The 17347-nt window shown below is 28.8% G+C and overlaps 1 protein-coding gene across 1 annotated transcript in view; it reads right to left on the reverse strand.

The window, feature by feature from the left end:
- LOC129958989 (uncharacterized) overlaps positions 1-17347 on the reverse strand; it is a 325187-nt gene that overhangs the window by 100080 nt on the left and 207760 nt on the right. The window lies entirely within an intron of this gene.

Below are 17347 nucleotides of genomic sequence, written 5' to 3' on the forward strand. Positions count from 1 at the left end.
AGTGAAGAACATTTCTATTTCATGAATTAATTATTTGAATGTTCAAAAAGGCTTATTGCGTAATGATAGGGATTATAAAATGTTGAAACATGTGCAAAGGAGCTTTAGAATTTGTTTTATGACTGCAGTAACTAGTTTCAAAGAATTCAGTAGTTTTACTTGGCATTTACGAGAATAATATACTTAGAAATATTGCTTACTCCTAAATTTTTCAACACTTAATTAAGGTCAAAGTAAGCGAGTTTAGTCTAAGAAAAGCTGCTTATCAATGCAGTTTCACTGCTGGAAACGTTTTTTATGGTAAAATACAAGGTCATCTACAGACATCTAAAGCAGTAACAGTAGCGAAAGAAAGCTCAGGGCAATTTACAGTACCTAAAGCAATAATTCTAAAGCTAAGTACAGTTCTAAACAGTTTTTACTTGCGAAACCAAAGCGTGCATTTGATATTAGTTTATTTCGGTAGAAGGAATAAAATTGGATATAAGGAAGCAAAACAAAAAATTATTAAATGCTTTTAATGCGATTAAAAAAAGACTGACCTGTGTAATGTAATAGAAATTTTCTACCCTCTTCCACCGTTCAAAATAGACTTTTTAACATTAGGTATTTAAGTTTTCTAATGTTATGGTTGTGGAGAAAATAACAGAACAAATGAAATAGAATTTGTCTCTGTTTAAAAAGAATTTTAATTTGTTTCTAATATCTACTTTTAAGAAAAGTGACTACTATTCTCTGTAATATAGTAAATATATGAAAAATCTTTTTTTTTTTTTTTTTTTTTTTTGCAAAATTATGTTTTTTCGGAGAAAATATTTCGATACGAATCACATACTGATTACATATGGTCATTTAAATAAAAAAAAATCATGAATACATTAAGTTTAACATGTTATTCGAAACAAGCTGCTATATTACAGCAATCATTTTATAGTTTATCTGCCATTACTTATGTTTTTGAATTTATACTTAGTTTTACCATGGTGAAATCGGGTTCGAGATGGCGCTATATGATATTGTCAGCAGAGAGAACAGAGAGAAAAAAGCTCTAATATTTAATTATAATTTTTTTGTAAGTGCATGTAAAATCATATTTTTTCAGAAAAGACACCTATGTACTTAAACTTAAAAAGCAAAAATAATAAAACAGAAATGCGTAAGTAAAAAGATAAAGCAAAAAGCATGATTCGAACTGAGGATTACTTCCTCAGATCTGATTCACGCATTACTTAATTTGTTCTGACCACTATACTGCAATACCTACATTTCGAAGTTCAATATACGTATTCTAATAGTTAATTATAATTTTTTTGAGTAAAATCCCGTTTTTTTCAGGAAAGATACCTATATAGATAAACTTAAAAAGCAGAACCTTATCTAAATATAAAATTTGATCCAAATCGTTACTGCCGTTTCCGAAATACAAGTAATAAATAAATTTTTATAATATTATATATATATATATATATATATATATATATATATATATATATATACAAGAATTATTCATTTAAAGTTATAAAATGTTAACCTATATGAAAGTCACGAATCGAAATCGGCACTGAATCTCACTGAATACCAGATTTTCTTTATAAAAGTTTAATACAAATTGAGAGAAAACATCGCATTGATCCTATCCAAATGATTCACAGACTTCATATCATTCGAAATGGTTTTGAATACATCCAAGGCACAGATATAAAGAAAATGCAATTTGAAATTTAATTTCTTTCTGTCACATCTGGGGAAAGTAATCAATTCTCTATGCTTTTGAATAAAAATCCCTTTTTTTTATTGAAAACTGAATTATCTTTTACGTCTCCATTTTGCTCACATTGTCAATACCCTGTTGTGGCTTTGGTTTTATTTAAAAGAAAAAAAAATCTTTGAGAAAATTTAAAATTTTTCTTTGAATATCATTGTGATGAAAAGTATAAAGAAATGATTTGCATCTATTAAATAAATAAACAAAATTTGGAAGTTCTTCCCTTCGAATTAAAAGTTAAAGAATTTTGTTTCAGTTTCTTTGCTTAGTGAAAAGAACAAATACAAATACGCTTCCTGCAACGGTACTTCTACACAAGGATTATTCTACAATTCTATAATATACATTCGTCCAGTATACATTCTACATATCTACTATTCTACAATTACATTCGTCCAATTGGCTGTGATTTTCAATATGGGAGTTCTGCTCAAATTTCTTACACATGTTCAAAATATGGCGAAATTTATGCTTAGATTTATCGTTTAATCAAGAGAATTGATTATACATACTGGAATAATAGTTTTTTTTTCATTTTGTCTTTTTGGCGAAAAGATTATATACCAATTACATTTTTCAAGCTGGCTGAGATTTTTAGTTATTGCTTTCGGCTGTATTCGTATATATAAATAGATAGGCAGCCTATTCTTTGACGAAATTCGATAGACAGGCAGCCTATTCTCTGACAATTTGTCTATATTAAATTCTCCAATATAGATAAATTATTTTGATGCAATGATCACATATCTTTTATCTCAATATATTTCATTGTACTTTGGAGTCATAGCATTCAAATACAGACTACCAGACAGATAGATATTCATATCTTTGGCGGATTCAAAGAGAGGCAGTTCCGGTGAAAAATCAGCTTAATAAATTTTATCCAACAATCTAATTAGACACACACATACGCACAGAGACTGAGAGACTGACAAAATTCCAAGATTGTGGTTTCTCATATTTAGTAAGGAAAATTGCCAAGAATCTCGTTAACAATCTTTCATTTGGTTTTGACATTTCATTTTTGAAATTTAGTAAAGGAGAAAGTAAAAAATAGTGTACGGTACGAACTTTTAAAATAATTTTTGTTTTCTCTCAAACTTCAATAATTAAATATTAAGATGAATAATAATGCTATCTTAAATGAACTTGCAGTAAACAAATGGCATCGCAAATTTGTTGAGCTTGCATTACAATAAATGTCAAGAATCCATTAAATCCAGAATCAATTTTTGTGACATTTCTTAATGCTATTACGAGTAAATCAAATATAGCAGAAATCACCCTCCTGATGAACTGCAAGAATATATATTTTAAAGCTTCAGACAAAGTTTCTGATTAAAAATCAATAAATTATGGAAATAGTCTTTAACATTATTCCTAAGGCCTTTTAGGAAGGGAAATATTAAGCAGAGTTACGAAGAATAAACTTTTGTAACTAGACTTATAAATAATCTTTTGTTGGATGAATATGAAACGTAAACAAAATATTGTGATCTTAAGAATAGAACGTACATTACAAAAAAATTCAAGAAATTCTTTTAATTCTAAAATCTTTTCTTGGCAGCATTTCTCAGTGCTCTAACGAATAAGTCAAGTGTGGTAGAAATCCAATTTAAGATGAACTAAAGGAGTATATACTATACAATTTTCAGTGTACAATTATTATAATATGTTATACAATTTTGATCAAGATTTCCGCTTAACAATTAACAAATCATTAAAGACAGTTGCAAGGAATACATTTTTGTGACTATATTTATAAATAATTCTGTATGGGATGAATGTGCAACGCAAACAAAATATTATAATAAAAAAAATATTTTAATCTTATAAATAGAATGTACATCACAACAAATGGCAAAAGCCTCTTAACGCCAGAATCTTTTCTTTCCGACATTTCTCAATGTTGCTCGAATAAATTAAGTATGGAGCAAATCCGACTCAAGATAAACTCAAGAAATGTATATTACATAATATTTACTCAAGGTTTTCGATTAACAACCAATAAATTGCAGATTGTCATTTAACGCCATTTTTAATTCCTATTAGGAATAGAAGCATTAAGCAGAGTTACAGAAAGAAAACTTTTGTAACTCGACTTATAAATAATTCTTTGCTGGATGAGTATAAACTGTAAGGAAAATATTGTGATCTTAATAATAGATCATAGATTACAACATATGTCAAGAGCCGCTTAACCCCAGGATCTTTTCTTGTCGGCATTTCTCAATGTTGTTCGAATAAATAAAGTACGTAACAAATCCGATTTCAGATAAACTAAAGAAATGTATATTATATAATCTTTACTCAAGGTTTCCGATTATGAATCAGTAAATCACAGATACATCCGTTAACACCATTTCTAATGTCTAAACTTTTGTGCCTTGGATATAAATAATCTATTGTGAGGATGAATATGCAACAGCTGTCAAGGATTCACCTAAGACCCATGCACCTACTTAAGTATTTCAGAGAATAAAGTATTGGACAGACTAAGCTGTTGAAGAAGAATATATCCCATATAGATTAAAGTATTAATGGTGTCTAGACTCAGGAGAATAAAAAACAATTATAACTAAGAATGATCTTCTCAATGAAATAATAGTTCATTTGATCGAATCTGAATAAAAACGGTTTATTTGCTTTCTCGAAAAGTGTCTGTACATAATTCTTTCATTTTTTTCAATTAAAATTAAGTATGTGAGAGTCAAAAACACAGCAATGTAAAACATGAATATGATAACGAAACTTTTTTTTTTCAATCGAGACATAAACAAATTTAAGTAAACGAGTAAGTTAAATATATAACCATGCTAATGCATTCTAATTAAATTATTAAAGTCATATGACATTCACCAAATAAATAGATCAAATATTTGAACAAATGTATATTTTTATCGTTAATCGTTTTCTTTGGTCGTTAATTAATCGTTAATCGTTTTTCAACGAGAAAGTCTTTTAATTATCATAAAACTCTACCTCTAGATTTTCACGAATCTTTTAGATCTCCTAGGATTTAAAAATGCCATTTTTGAAATTAAATCTATCTACTAACAAGTTGACTTAAAAACTAAATACGCTAGACTAATAAAAATTAAATGCGATTTTTAGATCAAAATTATAGATTGCCATCCAATTTTGAATGAGATTCGTTACTGTCTATTATTTCACTGCGTGCGAAAGAGCATGACGATTCAAAAACACCAGTTATATAATGGACATTAGATATACAATTTTTCACTAGAACCGTATATCTGGTTTCTTTGCGGATTAAAATTTCCAACGGGGCTAACAAATTGTTTTACTTTCCATATGGTTATGAACTTTATAATTCAAAAACGAAGCAAGCAAGAAAGTATTAATTTGACATTTGAGTTTCATTTCAAAATTAACAAAACAATCAAGAAAATATTAATTTGCAATTTGAATTCCATTTTAAAATTAACAACTCAAGCAAGAACATATTAATTTGACATTTGAATTCCATTTTAAAATTAACAAAATAAGCAATAAAATATTAATTTGGCATTTGAGTTTCATTTTAAAATTTCAGATTTTATCAAATATATGGCCTCCTCAATTAACGGGGTGAGATCCAAAAAAGATGCTCAATTATTTCATAATGTAATTAGTCGCAAAACGTTTGCCAAAAAAGCCAAGTCAGAACACTTCCACTATCATAAAACACAAGGTTGTCATAAAATAACTTTCCCTGTTTCGAGATTTCTGCAGTGAAAACTAATGAGCGGAACGGAACGAAATTTTATATACTAAGTGTGGGAGGCATGGAAATATGAATCCAAAGAGGAAAAAACTGTGCCAAAAATCTATGGAGCAATATCTCGTACACGGAGACGGTTAGGGCACGGAAAATGTTGCTTCTGGGGAATTGGACCCTAGGTTGATTAATAAAAGATTATTTTCTGGAAACTTGATACTTTCTGTCATTTATTTCTGCATTTTTTTTTAACTCGAACGTTAATGAAATTTTTCATAAACCATTTCCTTGCGTTCATAATTACTGATCTGTCTTCTGTTTCGACGGTACCAAAATCTGTCTCATCGGCAAGTTTAATTACCAAATTCTTTTGAGGAATTAATAGCCTATGCTTTCTAAAGAATGCACATGTCTTTGGTTTCATTCTACTCATTAGTTTTAAGCTTCCAAACAAGGTAAATTTTCATTTTAAATTGATAGCCAATCCATACCTTTCCCAAACATCTTTTCGTCAGATACTGGGGAATTTAGATTTTTCTTAAAAACATTAAGCATCAAGAGATACTTGATATGCATCTGAAGGATTTTATGAAAAATTCCAAAATGAAATTCAAAATTATATATATAGGAACTTCAGTCAATATTTCTATGCCTCTATCAAATTTGATATAAGTATTTTTGGAAATTTGATGCTACTTTATTTACAGAGTTTGATCATTTTGAATTTCTCTTACTTCACTCAGTTGGATATCAATCAAAATTTTTGTGATCAATCTTTAGAAAAGAGAAGCCAATTCTACAAGGAACGCATTTATTTTCCCATGATTTAAAGTCAAAACACGTCCCAGCTGATAAATTGAGATTCTTCTCAGCACTCACTTCCAAAGAAAACATAAAGTGCTCTTTTTTTTAATACTTTTCCCGAATCTTCAATTTTTAGTTCTATTTTCCTGAAATATATGGATTCTGTAAGTACAATTCTCGCCGCAGTTTAAAGAAAACGATAGAATCTGGTAACTCTGCCTTCTAAAAATGTGACTGACACGTACCAAAATATGCAGGCGAAAGGCATTAATATTTATTAACTAGATTTTATCTAGATGGGGAGGGTGTATTGGGAAATAAGATATATGTGCACCAGATTTCAAAAAGATAACAGAATTGAGATTGCATTGTAAATCAATACAAATTTTTGTGAACCAAAATAAACTGCTTTCTGAATACCAGTGTATCAATTTAATTAAAAGAAAACAGTTCTGTCTCTCAATTATAGTAGATTTATAAATATATACATGACACTTAGTCTATCAGAAATGAAATTTTATACCTTAAAATGCTTCCTGGTGACAAATTTATCAATTTACCTAAATTTTCTATACACTTTAAATATCTTACACTTTAAATTTCTTAAATATCTCTATACACTTTAAGAAATTTACTATTTTATATAATGTACTGATTTGAAATAATAATTTACTAATAAGTAATTAATAGAAAATGTGATACAACAATAATTAAAAATTTACTTTAGCCATGTAAAATATCTTGCAATAAAATATTTTAAACTTATGAATTCAAACATGTTTCCTTTCCCTTTTAGTTCGAAATCACGATTATGAAAAGAAAAAAAAAATTCCAACGCTGAATGCAAGAAATAATTTTAAGAACTAAAATATTTTTTTAATTAAATTCCATTTAAATTAGTTTAAATCTTAAATTCTATTTTTTAATTTAAAATAAATTAAATTAGTTTAAATTTTAAATTTTATTTTTCAATTTAAAATAATTTAAATTAGTTTAAATTTTAAATTTTTATCACAATTTCCTTATTAAAGAGCTTTTTAACTTCGAGTCAACAATTTTATAAACTTATCATCCCATTCATTAACTATTTAATTTTTGAAATTAATTTTTAAAAGACACATTTCAATCAATTGTCTAGGTTTTTAATTTCCTTCAATTCAACTATAGTGGGCACTTAGTCTATAAAAAGGCATACTTAATTATTATTCAGCCCAATTTTTGACATCTCTGCGTCGAAATATATATATATATATATATATATATATATATATATATATATATATATATAATGGCTTTCACAGGGAAAATGACTGAAAATTCATCATGGCAGGTTAAATATAAATGCATAATTTTAATAATGTATAAATTTATTTTTTAAAATCATATATTACACTGCCAAGTTAATTAAACATATGTCGATACGCAGTTAAAGTCTCAATATTATTCACTTAAAGACAAATAAACATTTGCCGAAATTAGAAATGTGAAATCAATACATGAGTTGAATTCTAAATATCATTTTTATAAAGCTGAGATGAGCTGTAGTATGAGCGGTGAATTTAGTAACTTTAAGCTATTACTTGGTTTGTTTCCGTTTAATCAATAAAATAAAATGCAAAGCACCCACTCTAAATTTGGCCCAATAGCAGATTTCTAAACCGTTAGATAAAGGTCGAAAAAGTACTTAAAGTGATGTAAAGAATTATATTTCATGTTGTTTGAGTCAATTTGACTTAATGAATGTACTGCTGAAAAAAATGACGTAGTCTTAATTTCTTATAGTCCCCTCGTTCTATCATTTCAAACAAGAATAATTCCACTTTTCAGCGACAGCAACTGACTGAGTTATGAAGCTTAAAATTTCCTTAATTTAGCCGCAATCAGCATTGCCTCTACGAATAATTGGCAGATCTACGATTAGGTTGCCTTTAAAATGGTCTAAAATAATAATCATCAAAGCTTCATAATTCGATCAGTTTTAATCGTAGAAATGTGAAATTGTTTTTCAAATGTTAATATGTGAAGTTTTGAAGACAACACAACAATTAAGAATAAGTAATTTTTTAGAAATATATTTATTGAATGTATCATCAAAAAATGCAGTCTGTAAGTCACTTAGTGTATCTAATATTTAACGGTTCAAAAATTATCTTTTGAACCACAAGTAGAGTGGTTATGCACTGGGTTTAAATCACAGTAGCGTATTTTTAATAATCAACAGCTGGAGTACAAGATCAAAAACAAATTCGACTTATTTCCATATAAACCGCCAGTTTGAAGACCCAACCGAGAAAACCGAATAGTTATGAATAAATATTTTAAAGCAGACATATTTTTTTACAGAATGTATTCACATTTTGCTTCTATGATTTGAGAAATGTCATCAAAAATACCTTATTTTAAAAATTTGATGAATAATTTTTAACCATTTTCAGCATATGAAACAAAATGACTTCCAATAGAAAAAAAAGCGAAATTTATATTGTGTTGCTTTTCACAACTCAGTAACTAACTTTTTTTTATTTGATGTACCAAAAGTAATGTTAAAGATTCCTAAAAATTATTACACTTCATTTTTAATAACTTGAAGATTTTTAAATGCATTTTTTTTTCAGATACCTTGAAAAAATTACGGTACAACGAATGAATAAATTGCTGTTCCTTATTTTATAACTAAAAATGTAACAAGAGCTTTTGGGTGCAATTTATATTAAATGTCTTTCGGGTATCTTTGCTATTTCCTCCTTGTGCACAAGCAATTTAATGCTAAATCAGAAAATAACTAAATAAAATCTGCAGTTTGCAGTTTAAATTTATTGAAATTATTTGAAACTATTTGTCAAGCTACACTGACGATCATCGGTATTTAGGTTTTCACTCTGAAAATATGTAAATGAAATGTAGTTTAGCAAGATATGGATAAAGATTCAGATTTTTATTCGCTTTCAGTACTAGAAAGTAAATCAAAGCTATACGGGTTGTTTTCATCTGATTTAAGAGCTATTTGAATTTATGAGCAATTCATAAAAACAAAGAATAAAATTTGAAATTCCATTTGAGAGAAAATAATATTTTTGCTTTAGTGCAAGTAAAAAATAAAAATAAAAATTGAAAATGTAATAAAATGTTAAAATCGATACATTAACTTAATTTTATTCCAAGTGCTAGTTCAATTTTGAGTCCGTTGAATTTTAAATCTGACTTTATTTTATGTTATATATATTAAAAATAAGATACTGAAATTGTATGACGATAGCATTATCTTTTGGGGAAAAAAAATCAAATTTCAAAGCAAAACAGCAGTTTTGAAATATTACATCCATTAGAACACAAAGTGGTCAAATAATGTCGCTTATTAAAATGGTTTAAGAAAAGCGAAAAACAAAATTTGATTAGATATATTAACAGCGTAACGCTAAAAATGACCAGAACGGAATAAAAGGAGATTATTTGTTCAAATTATTTGAAAATACCAGCTCTGTAACAGGAAAAAGATGCGTATATCAGTTTATCAATGTATTATAAATCGATGTATTTCCATATGCTTAAATTTTGTCGTTTAACTCACTGCTCATTAACTTTCTATGAACTTGACCCGGAAATTGTTGTTATAAAAATGCTATCATTTTTGTTGTTATAGAGATGAAATTTTCAAACAACTTGAACATATCAACACATTTTTCTTTTAAGGTGTATGTACACACTTGAAACTTCGAAAATCGCTCAAAATATCGAATATTTTTTTATTGCTTAATAATGTTCTCTGATCCTTTAGCTTTCAAACGATACCAAGATGTTGTCAATATTCGAAATATTTCTTGAGTTATAATTATTTTTCTTGAGGTGCTTTCATTAAAAACTCTAGTTACGGTTTTTTTAAAAACTCATTTTATGAAGAATGATATTTTTCCACTATGTTGCTTCATTCAAACTTCATTCAACTCAACAAAAAATTAACCAAATACAATTATTTATATATCAAAATAATCTGTATGAAATAGCGGATGTTTTGTGCCTCAATCAATGATATATTTATAGAATAAATTTTTGATAGCTATTTAAAAGTTAAAATTACAGAAAAAATCTCGCTTTTTTCTATTCATCATTGATGAAAAAATTGTTAAAAAAAACTATATATTTTTATAACTAGATTGAGGCAGACAACATGAAGACTAATATTAGGCATAATTTCAAAGTAGAATTGTGTGTATTGTGTGCAAATATTAGAATTTAAGACATCATGTTTCAAAAAATATGCTAATTAGCTCATTAAATATTATTTAATTAATTAATAATTAATGTAATATGGTTTTTCCTCACTGAAATGAGTTTAAACATACATTAATGACCTACTGTGAAAAAACTGGATTTTTAAAGTTAAAATTAAAAAAAATATATCTTCTAGTGTGTACGTACACCTTAAACTGGCCACATCTTGAATAAATTGAATTGGATAATTGAATTTTTTCCCTTTGAATTGGGCGCTAGTATTGCTATTGCTGTAGATATCTTTGGAATTGACGTTGTTATGGAGATCTTATTAATTCCGCTGTGTGTGGGTGTTAATGGCTTAAAAGTGTCACCAGCAACTTCCGCCCCAGGCAAAAAAATCCATAAGATAATTAAATTTATCAGTGAAAATAGGAATCTTTTCTTGGCTTCCTAGCTTTCAACATCAAATGTCATACACACAAGGACTAAGGGGCAAAAAGCACCCCAGTTTTTTCACATACATACGCATTCATAAATATCCTTCAAATAGAGATTTCTTTTGTTACCATTAACCAAATTATTTTATATTAGATTTTTTAACTGCATTATCAACTACCATGTTATGTTAACAAGTGCAATAATCATATAATTTATATGTGTTTTTTTCATACATTATATCTTACTACATATTATTACTTCAGATAATTTTTCTATAATATTTCAAAGTAAAAAATCATTGTAAAGAGTTTCATATTATTATCATTTCTTATATATTTGTAAATTCTGAACATAGTTATTTTTGTTTTTATCTTTTGTAAATATTCTGCCATTTAATAAAATTCTCGCAATATGCCTACCAAACCATTCAGTGACCATAACGGTTACCGATATGGGGGTATGAGACGGCGTTCTATTCTGTGTGTGCGCGTTATAGAGATATTTTTAAATAAGTTGAATACGTTAAGCCCTTTTGCTTTTGATTGATTACTAAGAGAGAAATTGATATTTTTCTTTTAGTGATAGCATAACAAAAATTAGGAAGAAGAAACTGGGGATTCTCTGAAAAAGGAGCAACGTTAGAGAATCGAGATATAAAACAGATACAATCTTATTCCATGTAACAAATAAATTTCAATATCTTAAAAATCAATAACACTAGAATGTCCAAAGAAACTCTATATCGGTTTTATATCTAATAATTCTATTCAACAAACATAAGAATTATGTACATATAATTAATACATATTCAAATTGTTTTCATCTTTTATCACATATAACAAATGTCATATTAGTTCAGAAATTTTGGAGTAGTAAAAAATTCAATCAACTAAAATTTTGAAACGTTTTAATTTATAATCCAGATTAAGGTATTTTCATCTTGAAGTTACACGAAGTCTGGTATGGATAGCAATTTTGACCGATGGCGAGATGTCACTACTTTAAACTTTTGTAACTTCACGAGCCTACATAGGAAAGTAACATGAACTTTTGCAGTATCTCCTCCTTTTGAATAATATATTACCTCAGTTCGGGCAATGTAAGTAAAATATGTCTATTTGATTCAATAAACTATGCAGTCTGTCTATCTTTGGATTAAATCCGTCTGGGTTGACTGGATCGGTGTATGGTTACAAAAAAAATCATGCTGCTGCCCATGATCTGTGGCGACACATTTAATGCATGGCTGTTACATGGCGGTTCATAGATATATAAGAATAATGTTTATGCTGCAAGAGTAAAGTGAATATGTTAAAATATATTTTTAGACCTTATTTTTACTATTCTCTTTTCCTTCACTTAATATTTTACTTATTTTCGTTATCCAACTTTCATTATATTTACTTATTTTCATTATTATTCAAGTTCAATCGGTAAGCACTTCAGATATAAAGATGAGAAATTTTCGGTACAGCGACTGGTTCTCTCTTTCCTGATGCGTATAGAAATAATAGAATTGCCCGCTGGGCAAACCACAAATTGCAAGTCAGACCTAAACATGAAATATCGGCGTAAATTCTGTTCGTAATTGGGGACATTATGGTATGGCAAGTTCTGTTCGTAATTGGGGACATTATGGTATGGCAAGTTCTGTTCGTAATTGGGGACATTATGGTATGGCAAGTTCTGTTCGTAATTGGGGACATTATGGTATGGCAAGTTCTGTTCGTAATTGGGGACATTATGGTATGGCAAGTTCTGTTCGTAATCGGGGACATTATGCTATGGCAATAGTGCACCATATTAATTGATGTGACGGCTAGGTTTTCCAGCTATCTCTTCGAGGTTTTTGGGTTCGTAATTCTTGATTTATCCCAAAACAGGCGCTTCAGTATAGAATAATCTGGTCTACATCCAGAATCGAGGTTTGGTTTCGCTTCCCTGGTGGCTACAATAATGGTATGGAATGGTCAAATATTCTGATGACGGGTTGTATCTATATAAAGGCTGGTAGCATGAGCTTCGTCGTAACAGGGGTTCTATAAAGCGTTCATCACAGTGCCCGTTTTACTTTTCATATCTACTTGATCATTCAAAATCCTCCAAACACTAAGGCAGGGAGGAGGTAATTCCTTCAAGTTATTTTTACTATAGGCTCTTATTTATTATAAGCTATATTTAATAAATTCTTAAAATTCTTATTAATTTATGATGTCAAACACATGCAAAGTTTTATTTAAAAGCATTTAGGATGTTCTGTCTTTATATCAGTAAAATTAACGATTAGTGCAATTCATTAAATTACTTTTAATTAGTTGTTTAAAACATTACACGAATCACTACTCCAAATTTTAGTCAAGGCTTTTTTTTTTCATTGCGCCTACACCTCAGAAAAAAAACAAAAAAAAAAACCCGAATCTAGTTTTTCGCTTTCTACTAATGTCCCTAGAGGAGATAAAAAAGAGAAAAGCGTTCTCATCTTTCTTAGAATTAAGATGAGGTGATTGTCTAGCAAAGAGAAATTGCACAGCTTTGGAGGAGGATATATAAAAAGTCAACGCACACAGGATGTTGGATTTTTCTTTCTTTGTCGTACGGGAAGTTGATTGTTTTCTAGTGTAGTGGTCAAGCACTAGGAGCAGTCGTTTGTAGTTGTCTTATGAATGACACGCTGACATTTACACAAGGGGTTTTATTTGAAAGTCAACGACTCTTCCATGATAAGACTTAAGGGAGCCTCAAACACTCGTCGCCCACGCTTTTGTGCGACAGAATGAGAATCACACAAAAGAAGAAATAGAAAAAATACGATTTTCCTTAAAGTTTTATAAAAGAATGGTAATAAATATTTTTTCATGACTTTTCATTGTTTATAAGAAAAGCTGAAATACAAGAATAGGGCAAAATAATCTTTTTTTTAGATTTAAACCCAGTGTATTTCAAGAACAATTGCACGTAGAAAAGTAAACGATGTAAACGATACCTCGTGACAAACGTAAACATTTTAATATTTTTTCGAATAGTACAAATATGCTATGCAACCTCCTTTGGTTACGTGATATATATTCATCTGTTTGTAAAATTCTCTACAAAAACAATGGAGCATGCTACTGTTTACATATGTTACAAAGTTGGTTTTATGGCTCTGTAACTTATCTAATGCAAATATGAACGCTGTCACGTGATCTATCATTTTATTGCTACTCTAAGGGAGGAAATCGCAAGATATGAGATCTGGGGTCTTCAGAAGTAATATAAACAAGGCTAAGCCATCATCCGTATAAGCAATCAAACGCCGAAAGCTTTCCTTCCGGAAACAGCCATGGATTTGTGCTGGTTTAGGAGAGCCCCATGGCAACATGTATTCTCTTCTTTTAATGCTATTCCACAGTAAAAAATTGTAAACTGTAAGATCTGGAGACTTCAGAGTCCACCTAAATAAGGCTAAGTCGGTTATCATCACTACCAATCAATTAAACATCGAATGAATTTCTCATTGAAATAATGCCGAACTTTCTTGTGCTAATATGATGGAGATCCATTCTGCTGGAATATGGAGTTGATATAGCTTTCTTTCGAGTTTCCGTTACAATAAGTTGGGTAAGTCGCAATGTTAATAAAAATTTAACATTTGTTATCATTAAAGTTATTTTAAATGCGGCTATAAATTTATAATAAACGTATTTTTTGCACATTAAAACACTAAATTCAAAGTTTCAAACAATGTGTGAGTGCAAATTGTTTGAAATTTTGAATTTAGCAATTACCCCAAGAAAAACATAGCAATTGTTGAAACATTTTGCAATTACATAAAGCAAAATAATACCTTTAAAAAAGTTTTATTGTTGTGATTCCTATAATTTATTTAATGGACCTGAAAAGCACAAGCGTTATTGAAATTCCACAAATAATATAAAATAATTTAAAACTTATTTCATTTTATAATTACTAAACGGAAATGGCAGATCCAATTAACCTGTAATTATAATTATAATAAACATGAATCTCCTTATACCAGGAATTTAATGGAATTATTTTTTAGTCAATGGAATTTCATATCAATTAATCTTGAACTATTAAGGCTGAGAATGTGTGATGCAATATTCAGGACTTTAATACATTTGTACTATTTCACATATTAAAATACTGGAATACAAAGTGAAATAAATAAAATTTTAAGATAACAATCAATTTTTACATTTTTCTAAAATTTAAATCTAAGTCAATACTAATTTTTGTCAAAGAAATAGCTAATGCAGTCAAATATATTTAGGTAATACAAAATTAAACTCGAAACAAAATGAATAGTTATGATGTAGTGAAAATATTAATAATGGTCATACAGATTAACTAACATTTTATTCTTGAATTCACTTTATATGGCAGAAATTTTAAAGGTCTTTTTTTGTGCAAGAATACATATTTAAAAAAAAAACTATATCTATATTTGCTACTTATTGTCATCAAATATTTATTATTCTTTAGGGGACAACATTTATCCCCTTTCCTAAAAGGGCCTTTTGTTTCCTCACACTAAAAACTCATTTTCGATTATTGTCGTTTTGAGACATTATATTGATACAAACGCACTTTATTGACTTGAATTGCTACCCCAGACATCCCGTTGTATTATGTCTAGACTTTTAAAAGTTCTTTTTATCATTTTACTTTTTGGTCGGAGAAACATTCCTAAAGAAAGCACATAGGCTGGTCATAAAATAACGCACAGTCTTTTATAAGTTGACAATGATAATCAGGACATGCAAAACTCGCTCAATAAATTTCTTTATATTCAATAAAACTAGTCGTGAAATAAATAAAAAAGTTTTTAAATTATCATGAGATACCTTCTTAATTTTACATTATTTAATATTCCAAGATAATTTATAAAACGTTAGAAATAGGTATACACTTCTTATTGGAAAAATGCTTTAAATAAAATAAAGAATCATGTTTCGCGTTTTTATGTAAATAAATATTCTATTGAAAAAAAAATTAAAGTCTCTACCATATTCTGTGGAACATATTTAATAAAATATTGCTGGAACTCTAAAACCTTTAACAAAAAATGTTATACTCTTCTATAACCAAAACTATGCAAGTCGTGAAGCTTTAAATTGCATTATTTTAGAACAATCAATATCCTCCTGGAGCAACTACAGCTTCTTGATTGGTCAATCGCCTTCGAAGCGTCCATTGAAATGGTTTAAAATCGTCTAAAATAGCAATATTCAAAACAATTTTGCTCAGAAAAAAGTGCTAATTTTTGGTTTAAAATTTTTAAGTGTCAAGAATATTTTACTAAATATGACTGACAAGATTAGAGAACTTCATAAAAATTCAGATTTAGCAAGTTTTTCAGCAGAAGATTTACTAACTCAAGCTAAATAAAATGTAATTTTTCATATCATTTAAAGTATTTTTGCTGCTGGAAGTATACACTTGACGTCGCGGTGCCATTTAAAACAATGGACAATTAGATGCTAGAAGGGATGCAAAATGCATTTGTCATGTATCTATGATGACACATGAGGCGTAACCACTTCTTGAAGTTAGTCGTAAATAATTTTCATAAGTATTCATGTTTCGCTTAAATATATAAAGATCAATTTTTTTAGAATACGATAGAAAAAAAGAAATATAACTAAAAACGCAGTTTAAGGCAACATAGAATTAGATATCAGATGACCCGCACAATGCATTTGTCTTGCATGCATAATGACAGGCGAATCGAAGCTTATTAACCCCTTGCCTGCCGCGGGCGTATATATACGTTTCCCTAAGTCAATGTGTTAACTGCCCCTGGCGTATATGTGTGTGGCACTGGGGACCGAATCTCGCAAGTTATCCTCGGCAGGTAAGGGGTTAAAAGAAGTCATAAATTATTCTCGCAAGCAACCATATTCCATGCAAATATTTGGATACCAATTGCTTTTGGAATACAGGTAAAAAAAGAATGTGAATCGTAGAGCAATTGATGTACAATTACACGCTAGATGGCATGTACAGTTTGATTATCATGTATTAGTATTGCAATGTTAATCGAATCTATTTCTTTAAGTTTGTCAAAACAAATTTTCATATGTAATAATATTTCATGCAAATATTTAAACACCGATTGCTTTTGCAATACGGGGGGAGGGGGGTTAAAATGTGACGTTGAAAAATAGTTTAAGTCAACGAACAATTAAATACTAGTTGGTAAAGAGAAATGTGTGCATACCAACATTCATGTGACACCATGTACCTGCACTGTTACATGAATCCAATCTATTTCTTAAATTTTGTCACTCATAATTTTGATATGCATTGATATGATATGCATTTGATATATTTCATGTAAATACTTAAAGGACATTTTTATTGCTTTTGATAAATAAATTTTACTTCTAACTCTAGCAATCAAG

This window comes from Argiope bruennichi, chromosome X1 (assembly GCF_947563725.1).
Source record: "Argiope bruennichi chromosome X1, qqArgBrue1.1, whole genome shotgun sequence".
Classification (NCBI taxonomy): Eukaryota; Metazoa; Arthropoda; class Arachnida; order Araneae; family Araneidae; genus Argiope; species Argiope bruennichi.